Source organism: Etheostoma cragini, chromosome 5, assembly GCF_013103735.1.
Source record: "Etheostoma cragini isolate CJK2018 chromosome 5, CSU_Ecrag_1.0, whole genome shotgun sequence".
Taxonomy (NCBI): Eukaryota; Metazoa; Chordata; class Actinopteri; order Perciformes; family Percidae; genus Etheostoma; species Etheostoma cragini.
The window spans coordinates 19733096-19742450 of NC_048411.1; the positions used below are offsets into that span (position 1 = coordinate 19733096).

The 9355-nt window shown below is 39.1% G+C and overlaps 1 protein-coding gene across 2 annotated transcripts in view; it reads right to left on the reverse strand.

Moving 5' to 3' along the window:
* The window catches only part of commd10 (COMM domain containing 10), a 60928-nt gene that overhangs the window by 3106 nt on the left and 48467 nt on the right, over positions 1–9355 (reverse strand). The window contains exon 6 of one of the 2 annotated variants that reach the window (XR_004656743.1): positions 8865–8962. The exons of the other annotated variant lie outside the window; for it this stretch is intronic. The gene's annotated coding sequence lies outside the window, so the exon portion shown is untranslated. The remainder of the gene's footprint in view (positions 1–8864; positions 8963–9355) is intronic. 2 annotated transcript variants of the gene reach the window in all.

Below are 9355 nucleotides of genomic sequence, written 5' to 3' on the forward strand. Positions count from 1 at the left end.
TAGGGTTAGAGAGGCATACAACCTAAATAAAAAATAAATAAATGTAGGCACAAGAACAACAACACACAGGATAAAAAAGCAGCAACAAGAGCACATGCGTAAGAGTAATGACAAAGACCTCTTCAGTTGGATTTCTTGTGCTTTCCATAAAAACCTTCATTAATTATTACTGCTCTCTGGTCAGTATGTACTATTCTCTAAGTCTTATCCATCAGAGTGTTTAAAAATACACTGAAGGCAACGTCACTGTCCACTCTCCATTCTGTTTGGTTTAAAAGAGACTGGCTGGATCATGTGTAGCATGATCAACAACATATTGTTTCAATACTGACATCACAATGAATTTTTCATGACACAATTTAAAAGTAGCGTCTAGTCTGAAAAAAGCAGACTGATACATTTAGCATTCAAGGAAAAACATAGACTAAGGAGTGTCCTATGTAGATTGTTTCTATCTGACTTTTAGTTCAAATTTGTTGTTGTTGAGCAAAAGAATTACGTCCATTATTTGTATTTTAATGTATTTGTATTTCAGATGTAAAGGAAAATTGCTCCTGAGCAAAAACAGGCCACATATAAAACCCCATATATCTGCTGAAGGTAAAGAAGGTTACTTTATAATTTGAATATAGCAAAACGTGGAATTAAATCAATATTGATACAATATTAAAACAATGGATAAGGAAGCTTGGGTCTTGCAAAGCTGGCATATGTAATTAGGATTTGTGAGCACTGCTTCAATATTTTAAAGTTTTCTACATCTTGCTTTCCAGTTCACATGGGAAGTGTTCGCTGTTTTTCTCTCCTTTCTGAAAACACTGCAGGGTGGACTAACTATCGAGGGAAACACGGTTTTGCTGCTAACGTATGAAACCAAGGGCAACCATCACTGGTCTGCTATCATCATTATCGTCCCCCCATCACAAAAACACCTAAGTGGGCGTAATGGCCAGACACTTTATCAACAACCATCATTGAGAAAATAGCCATAATATGAGAAATGCTTTTTGGGTAAGAAAGAATGAGAACAGCAGTCTTGTAGTCCACTAAAGCGCACTCAGTGCCGTCACGCTGAATGTTGATAATGGCCAAGAAGTCCTGGCACCAACTAGGAGGGCAAGAGGAAAGACAAACAAAAAATAAATAAATCTGAGCTGAAAGACACTAAAACCATGAGAGTTTCAAAGAATTGTACACTCATCTACAGCTCTCCTCTCGCCTTAAGTGCTTAGAGACTGACAGGGCTTTGGGGCTTGAATCTGACTGACTGGCTGGTTGGGTGGGTGGAGGGGGGAGGCCATGTGTCACTGCAAATTAATGGCAGAGATATTAATTAAAAGCAACGTTAAAAGTCCATAAAAGAGAGCACAGAGGGAAGATGTTATCTCTCGCCAAAGCCACCACGACCACACCCCAGCAACTTCACAGCGAAGACGGAGAATGTAGGACAACCTTGAGTTTAGCTACGGCAGAGGGAGCATTGCAAGGACAAAACTCATTAAAGTCTGGTTACCGACTGAGAAGCAATGTAAAGAAGATGCACATCAAAGTATTTCTACAAGGTGATAAATCATTTCTCGGAGTAAACAAGGATGTTGTTAGGAAAGGATTTGATTTGAAATATAAATTGGGCATGTAGTTAAATTAGTTGAGTGATGAACACACTCTGTGTTTCCAAAAGCACTGATCTGTTCACAACACTCACTCTATTGATCTCCAGTGTGGCAAACACTATTATAATGAGGAGAAACCTGCGGCACATAATCAGTCATTTGCATTGATGGTCTTCGGTGTGCTAGGGTCACGGTATCAACACCAGTCGAGTTGAAAAGAATGACTAAAAAAATAACAGAGCTGTGTCTATGATTGTCTAACGGAGGTGAGAATGGGGTCAATTGAGAATGCAGTTTGAATGTGTGATATAGGATGTTGTCAAAGCTAAGCTACAATAAAGACAACAAACCACATTGTAACACTTCCTGTGTGTCACACAAGGGTTGAGGATGAAAGTGTGTTTATGGTTATGTGGATGTGAGATTGACAGTGGATGTGAGAATTTCCAGGTAATGCCGGGTATGTGTGTGCGTTAAACACACAGAACACTGTTTTGTTTTGTCTTGGGAACATGTGTCTGCGTCTGTGTGTGTGTGTGTGTGTGTGTGTGTGTGTGTGTTTGGCCCATCCCATTGTTCCTTAGGTTTGAGATTTTGCCAGGGAGAAACCCACCAAGGCTCTGACAGATCTAGGCTAACACTAATGGGGATAGGATGCATCATCACCATCATCACCATCATCACAGCCCTTTACTACCAACACACACACACACACACACACACACACACACTTCTTAGCCACAATGTTTCAGGATACAGAGAACCAGATTAACCAGTGAGATAATCATTTATTCACTTGCATCTGGTGTTCCATATGCACTACATGTTGGTGTATGTTATAACAATATAGGCTACACACAAAGGGAGAACCAACACAGGAGAGAGAATAAACTAACAAATATGAATTGAGGAATTCATCCGAAAGTAACCTTCAATAACTGCTAAAATGTTGGACTGAATATTCTGCTGCAGCTCTTGGTACGGACCTAATAGTTTTTGACAAGGTTACTAGTACAATTCCCTAGATGAGCCAACAAAGTCATGGAGGGAAAATTGTTAAAGAGGCTCTATATGGATTACAGCAGAAACCCTCAGACTCCACAGTGTAAAGGAAATGGTGGTTTATTTCCACCTGTGTAATATTTTCATGGCCTTTATTTTAATCAGCAATATAAATATAGTACTTATCACATTAGTTTCTGGCCAGGTGCTTAGTCCATCACTTCAGACCACTAAAGTCCACACCCGGACTGAAACGTCTAAACAATTATTGGTATGATTTAGTTTGGTTTTACAGACAATCGTGGTTCGGTCTTTAATGATTCCTCTAGCACCACTTGTTGACAATTTAGTTTTTTAGTTTGAAGATCTCAGAAGTTACGTCAATGAACACATTGATACGAAAACACTAGAAATATTGGCCAAGACTACGTAAACAAATCCAAGTTGCAGTACAATAAAGCGGAATTTGCCTTCAAATAAATGGGCGCAAAACGGAAAAAATTCACTGTACCTAAAGCTCAGACATTTATTATCATCTAGATAAGATTCATTGAGTTGCAACACCCAATAATAATCAGGTTGGTGTTTGCAACCCACTTTTGTGCACCTCCTGTTTAGTTTGGTTTGGTTTTATCAGCTAGCACCTGCCCTTGTCCAGTGTGCTTCTGGCACTGTGAATTTTTTAAATGCATCCCTTGACTTTTTCTCTCCTTTTGATCCGCCGGAACAGATCCCTTTCTGTATTCCAGGACCTCTGGTTTTACAAATGATGCACTGAACACATAAAAAGGTTCGAAACTCAAATAGCAATGTAAAAAACATTCTACAGTCTAAAATATTAAAAAAAATTTGGTGACCCCCTGAAATTATCTGGCGTCCCCCAGTTTGAGAAGAGCTGTTCTAGAACCCCCTGAATCCTGAGGTCATTTTTACAGTTCATTGTCCATCTGGATTTCTTTTAGAAAAAAGTTTATAAAACATCAACCCTGTTGTCTACAGTCAAGATATGATCATTGTTTCAGGACAAACTGGGTTCTTAGAATATTTGGGCTACAGTGAGGTCACTTGAATGTTTAAAATGGCTGTAAGACCTTAAAGACAAATAAATAAATAAAACGGAACATGAATCTCCCAAATATGTATTGATATCAACGACAGAGCAGTAAAACCTAAGCCAATCTCCTCTCTAAAACCATTTTAACTCATATAAAGCACATACTATTTACATTTGATTTTTAAAAAAAAGGCCCAAATATATGCCCAATCTCTAACCAGTGACGCCATTCGCCTCTGTAAAACGGTTTGATATCTATCTTGTCCGCTATGTATCTTTGATCGCATACTAGACTAGTTTGACTGGGGGGATTACTATCTTTCCCACTGAACTCTTTGGTCACATTGTCTCCCATATATTGGAATGCTGCTTGCCTTCACTTCCGACACACACGGCATGGAGAACGGAGCTAGTGGCGAAAATGAGCAAAAACGTGATGAATTATGAACATCAAGTGGATAAATCTTGGATGTAACAGTTTGGATTTAATGCTCAACAACCCTGAAAAAGGGCACAAGTTCCAGGCTGGATAGAAAATCACCTGTAGAGGCTAGAAAGACCCCGATGAGACCTCCGTAACCGCTAGCTTTTAGCCGCAACAATCTGTACGTTTTTATCTTTATCTTTATCTTATTAAATGATTAAACAATGAACCAGAGGTGTTGTTTTGCTCATGGACGAGCCTCTCGGGTCCACAGGGTTAACAACCTTTGACTGCTGCATTGATGTTAAGTGGAGGCCAATGTTTATGATTTTAAGCTTTAAGAGGTTTTGTGAATGAACAAATCAATATATTCCAATTGGTGAAAAACATGTAGACGCTCTACAAGCGGTGCTTTTATCACATCAAGTGGTTTCTGGAGTCAGTAATGTCAGTTTATATAACACCACATGTGTACGCCATCGAGCAGTTGTCTTCATACCACAAGGAGTGTTTGAACGGGGCTGAGCGGACGAAAAAAGGCACTCTTCATCAATTATTTGCCTCAAGAATAGCTTGGATTTGAAATACTTGTCAAGGCAGTGAATTTCTTTTGCTGAGTGCTTTGCAGAAACTTCTTTTATCAAGAAATAAATTCAAAGGCAGAAAGGGAATAAGGAGAGGGAGTAAAAGATAAGGAAGGGATGATTGACAAAAACAATGAGGGGAGGGGAGAAATAGAGTGGCAAAGTGAAAAGGAGAAAGTTAACAGACACAATGAAAGTGACCTTAAGCAAACAGATTTATAAAATGGTGATAATCCAAGGGAGCTTTTAATGTAAAAAACTAGCTACAAATCAAACTATACAGAATTAACTGACAGAAATAATTTGTCCTATACAGAGATGGGGATTTGAGTCAGACTCGTACTCGAGTCGCACTTAAGTTGCACAAACAGCTGATTTCAGATTTGAAGCAACTCAACCCAAAAGACTTCAGACTTGACCTCGAGCTTTGAGACTCGTCAAATTGTTTACATGCGATTATAATTTTTTCAATCTAAATTATTCAAGTATTTCTATTCTATTTTCTTTTATTGGCGCATATACGTTGGGGAAACGTATGACAAGCTGGATGCCCCCTGCCCTTTGTCATAATGTGCAGCGTAAACTTTTAAAAGCTATGTATATGTGCGCAAACTCACATCCCCCAAAAATGCATTGAAGACACCAAGTCATCCCGGAGTGCTTTCAATAACTTTCTCAACAGTGGCAGTAAGGGAACAACTACATGCAAGGTGTGTGGCACCAGGATAAATGATGCCGGATCATCAACGTCAAACTTCATAAGGCATTCAAAACGCACCCAAATAGGTCAGTCTCTTGCTAATGTGAAAGAGATGTTGCATTTAGCACATATCGTCACAGGTAACAAGCTAACCAGCAAAGTGTTGTGCTAATTCTGGGAAAAGGCAAATTGTCTCTTTATAGTTAGTAGTTGCATCCTTGACGAACGGATCCATCTCCCCAGGATACTGTGTCGGGTGCGCAAACTCATGTGATGATAATTGAGCCCGTGAATGATTTGTAAGCTATTAAGCGAACGAGGTGGTCTCTGAGTCGGGTCTCCTATGCGCTGGACTCAGTTTTACTGAGCTTACTTACACTCAGAAAATAAATGGTGCTAATGCTGGGAACAGGCAAATTGTATCTCTATAGTTCCATGTGATATAACATACTTAGTTTAATATTCCACCAGGTCCGAGGGCTAGAGGGATGTGTTAAGTAGACGCCATAATTTATCCTACAACTAATTTAGATACAGGACTGTATGGATGGTAGCTACAGCACATGCTTTGAATTCATAAAATGTAACAATGCAGTGTTAGGGACAGACCTGGTGGCCTGAGACTTAAGACTAGACTTGGACTTGTGGCTAAAGACTTGGGATTTGACCTGAACTTGGCTTTCAAAGATTGAAGACACGACTTAGACTTCCAAAAAATGAGTTCTGCATATCTCTGGTTCTATATCTAGAAATTTGAATTCAGACATAATATAACAACCAAGCGTTCTATAAATTCACAGAGAGAGCAAAAGAAAAATAGGACAACACTTTTTCGCTGTGTGAAACCGGCTGCCGGGTAAAGCAATCTCAAAATATCAAAGCACAGTCCACACCAGACAGACACGAAGTGAAGCAAATCAGGCTCAAGTGTTGACAACAAGTGTCATTCAATCTTTCGCAGTTTAGTCAAATGTCATGTACTTGGGTACAAGTTTGTGTGTGTTGGAGAAAGGTGGAGAAGTTTCTGAGTTGTACTGACAGCATAGATAGACAGCCCTGTGTAGATCAACATTTGAGAATTCAAAAACTTTTCAGTTGCATGCATGACATCATTACATCAGAAGAATCTGCTTCACAGAATAGGGTACAATAACATGATTCATTTTATTATCATTATTAAAAAACACTGTTTTCTTTGGTTCTATGTCTTGATTCTATACCTTTTATTTTATACTTAATTCTGCTTGAATATTGTCTTCACTGTCTCTTATCTTCATCTATTTTCTTTTTCCTCTAAAGCACATTTTAACTGCTGTTCTGAAAAGTCCTGTAAAAAAATATCGTTAGCTTACTTGCTTGCATGCATGTGGCAAATGATCATTTTTAGTTACTGCTAACGACTGTTAATAGCTGTACATTAAGAAAATGCAAGGTGCTGTGTTGGTGTGTTGCTTTCAGATAGCAATGCTCAGATTGAAAGGGGTCCTGACCTGTTTAAGCAATACATCAGTGAGTTTGTTTGGAGGCTTACCAACACCAAAGCACTGGACACTCATTTATAACACTATGAGATATAATTTCGCAACTCTGTTAGAATATGCTAATAATATGCTGTTTTTATTACAAAGTAATCAGGTAAGTAATCAGGTAAGTGCTCTTGCATGTACTTGATTGGCCAACAGAGTGCATTGCTGTAAAACGTGTTGTGTTCCAGAAAAGTCTGAGGGTGTTTTTCCTCTGTGCTACCTAGGTGCCTATGTGGACAACCTAGAGCTTGTCACCTCATCCAGAAATGATGTCACATTACAACAAGGTCTTAACTAGCAGGAAAACAAAAAAACAGGACAGCTGTTGAAAAACAACCCAACAAACCAAACAACAGCTTCATGCTCTATTGTTAATTACGCAAAATGTGTTTGTTCTTTCAGGCCTTGACATATTGCATAAATCTTTCCAAAATCTGTAATGATTCGACTGATATTGGCTGTATTTAAAATAAAAATGTGTATGCTACTACAATAAGCACTTTTTCCAAAAAATGTGCTGCACTTTATACCTATTCGACTAAAATGGACAAATATGAACAAATGTGAGTGTGAAAGTTCTGAATGAAAACGTAACCTCACGTTTTTCTGCTTATTTCAATATGACACCAGCACGGAATTAAATCAGCATCAAAGAAAGGGTTACTGTAATTTTGCCAGCTTGAGCGCTCTGCAGAAAGAGGATGGGTTGCATTACAGGTCCTCTGTGACTTTGCTATGTGTCTTATGCGACTGTGAGCTCCTTGACAGTTTGTCCAATTGGAGCTTCTCTGCCGCTGCCTGGTCGTTGACTTTTGCCTGACAGTGACAAACAATGAGGCAGAAAGAGAGGCGGCATGCACATGAGGCTGAGCTGTCGGATTTTGGCAACCCTTTATCCCTCAACACTCGCACACAACCATAACAAATTCCCTCCTTTTCCTGGATGCTTTACTGTAATTAACACACACACACACACACACACACACACACACACACACACACACACACACACACACACACTTCTTTGTTCTTCTGATTTAATCACAAGTTAGACCATTGTTAATCAAAAAACAAATCTAAAATCCTTGCTGTTACACTGTTATGTTGCTATGGGTACACACATATTTTTTTATAACCTGATGACTGAGTGACTGCTGGCCTATCTTTCTATGTGGTCTATCAACTTGTCTGCATGCTTGACTGCTTCACTGTTACTCGGTCAGCTTACAGCAACCATAGTATATGTGTCATTACTATTTTTCCGTTAGCTTACAGGACATGCATGTCTGCCAACCTGGCTGCCTGTCCTCCTCTCTGTCTTTGTGCCAGCCTACATTCACATGCTTCTCTGGCTGTCTGAGCAGCATTCTGCCATCTTGCTGAAGGATGATCAGTGGGGGATATTTTATGAAGACTTCTGTCACTGAGGATTTCTGTCACTGGGTGTGCATGCAGGTAACAGCAGAAATAAAATTGTGTTATGAGGACGCCGGCTAATATGTTCCACAAACAGGTAATCACGTAGAATTAAGGTGGCATCATCATTCTTGTCACCATCAATAAAATGTTTTTGATTTTTAAAATCCAAAATCAAGCAATTTGAAAATATTTTTCATAACTCAACTGCTTTGGTTTTTTTCATGCAAGTTTAGTTAACAACAATGAGAAACCACACATCTGTAGCCTCAGTGTAAAAAGAGCAACTTATTGAGACATTAAGAAAACAGGAGCACACTTTTCTATTATAGAAGAGTGTGTTTGGTATGCTTGAGGATGCATGTGTGCGTTTGTTGAGCTGCATAGCTGTCTGCTGCTAAAATCAAACCCTCTGAAAAAGGCAGCTCTGCTGTCAAAACACCGTTTTTGAATGTCTCAATAAAGATTATTGTTGTTTGTGTCAGTGCTACAGGTGTGCTGCCTCCTCTTTTATGTTGGAAGTGTTTCTGTCCATCTGTCTGTACCTCATTAACACAGTTGAGGTTTCTCTAGTTTGAAGTCTTCTGATTCATTGTGAAGGAGGAGGTACGCAGATGGGGAATTGGAGAGTTCAAAGGTTCATCTGAGGAGAATAACAGATACCAAATTGGCCTAAGCATTATGCCGAGTTTAATTTATAGCTTTCTACTCATTAAAACACACTAGTCAGACTAAATGTAATATAGAATGCATCTAATACGTTCTCCAACTATGTTTTACAAACAGTAAGAGGAAGGCATAAAGTAATTACAGTATAGTGAATATTGACCCCAAAACGTTTAAAATGACATGATCTATTAGATCCAGCATTTCTCAAACTCAGGCATGCTGCTGGGTGTTCCCTTAGCCAGTTAGCTGACAGGCTATTATGAGTGTGTACATACTGTATACACACTACAGACTATTAGCATTTTGACTGGATTTAGTGTAAACTGTGTGTGGTCAGTAGTGGGTGCAATGAGACCCTGACACTAAA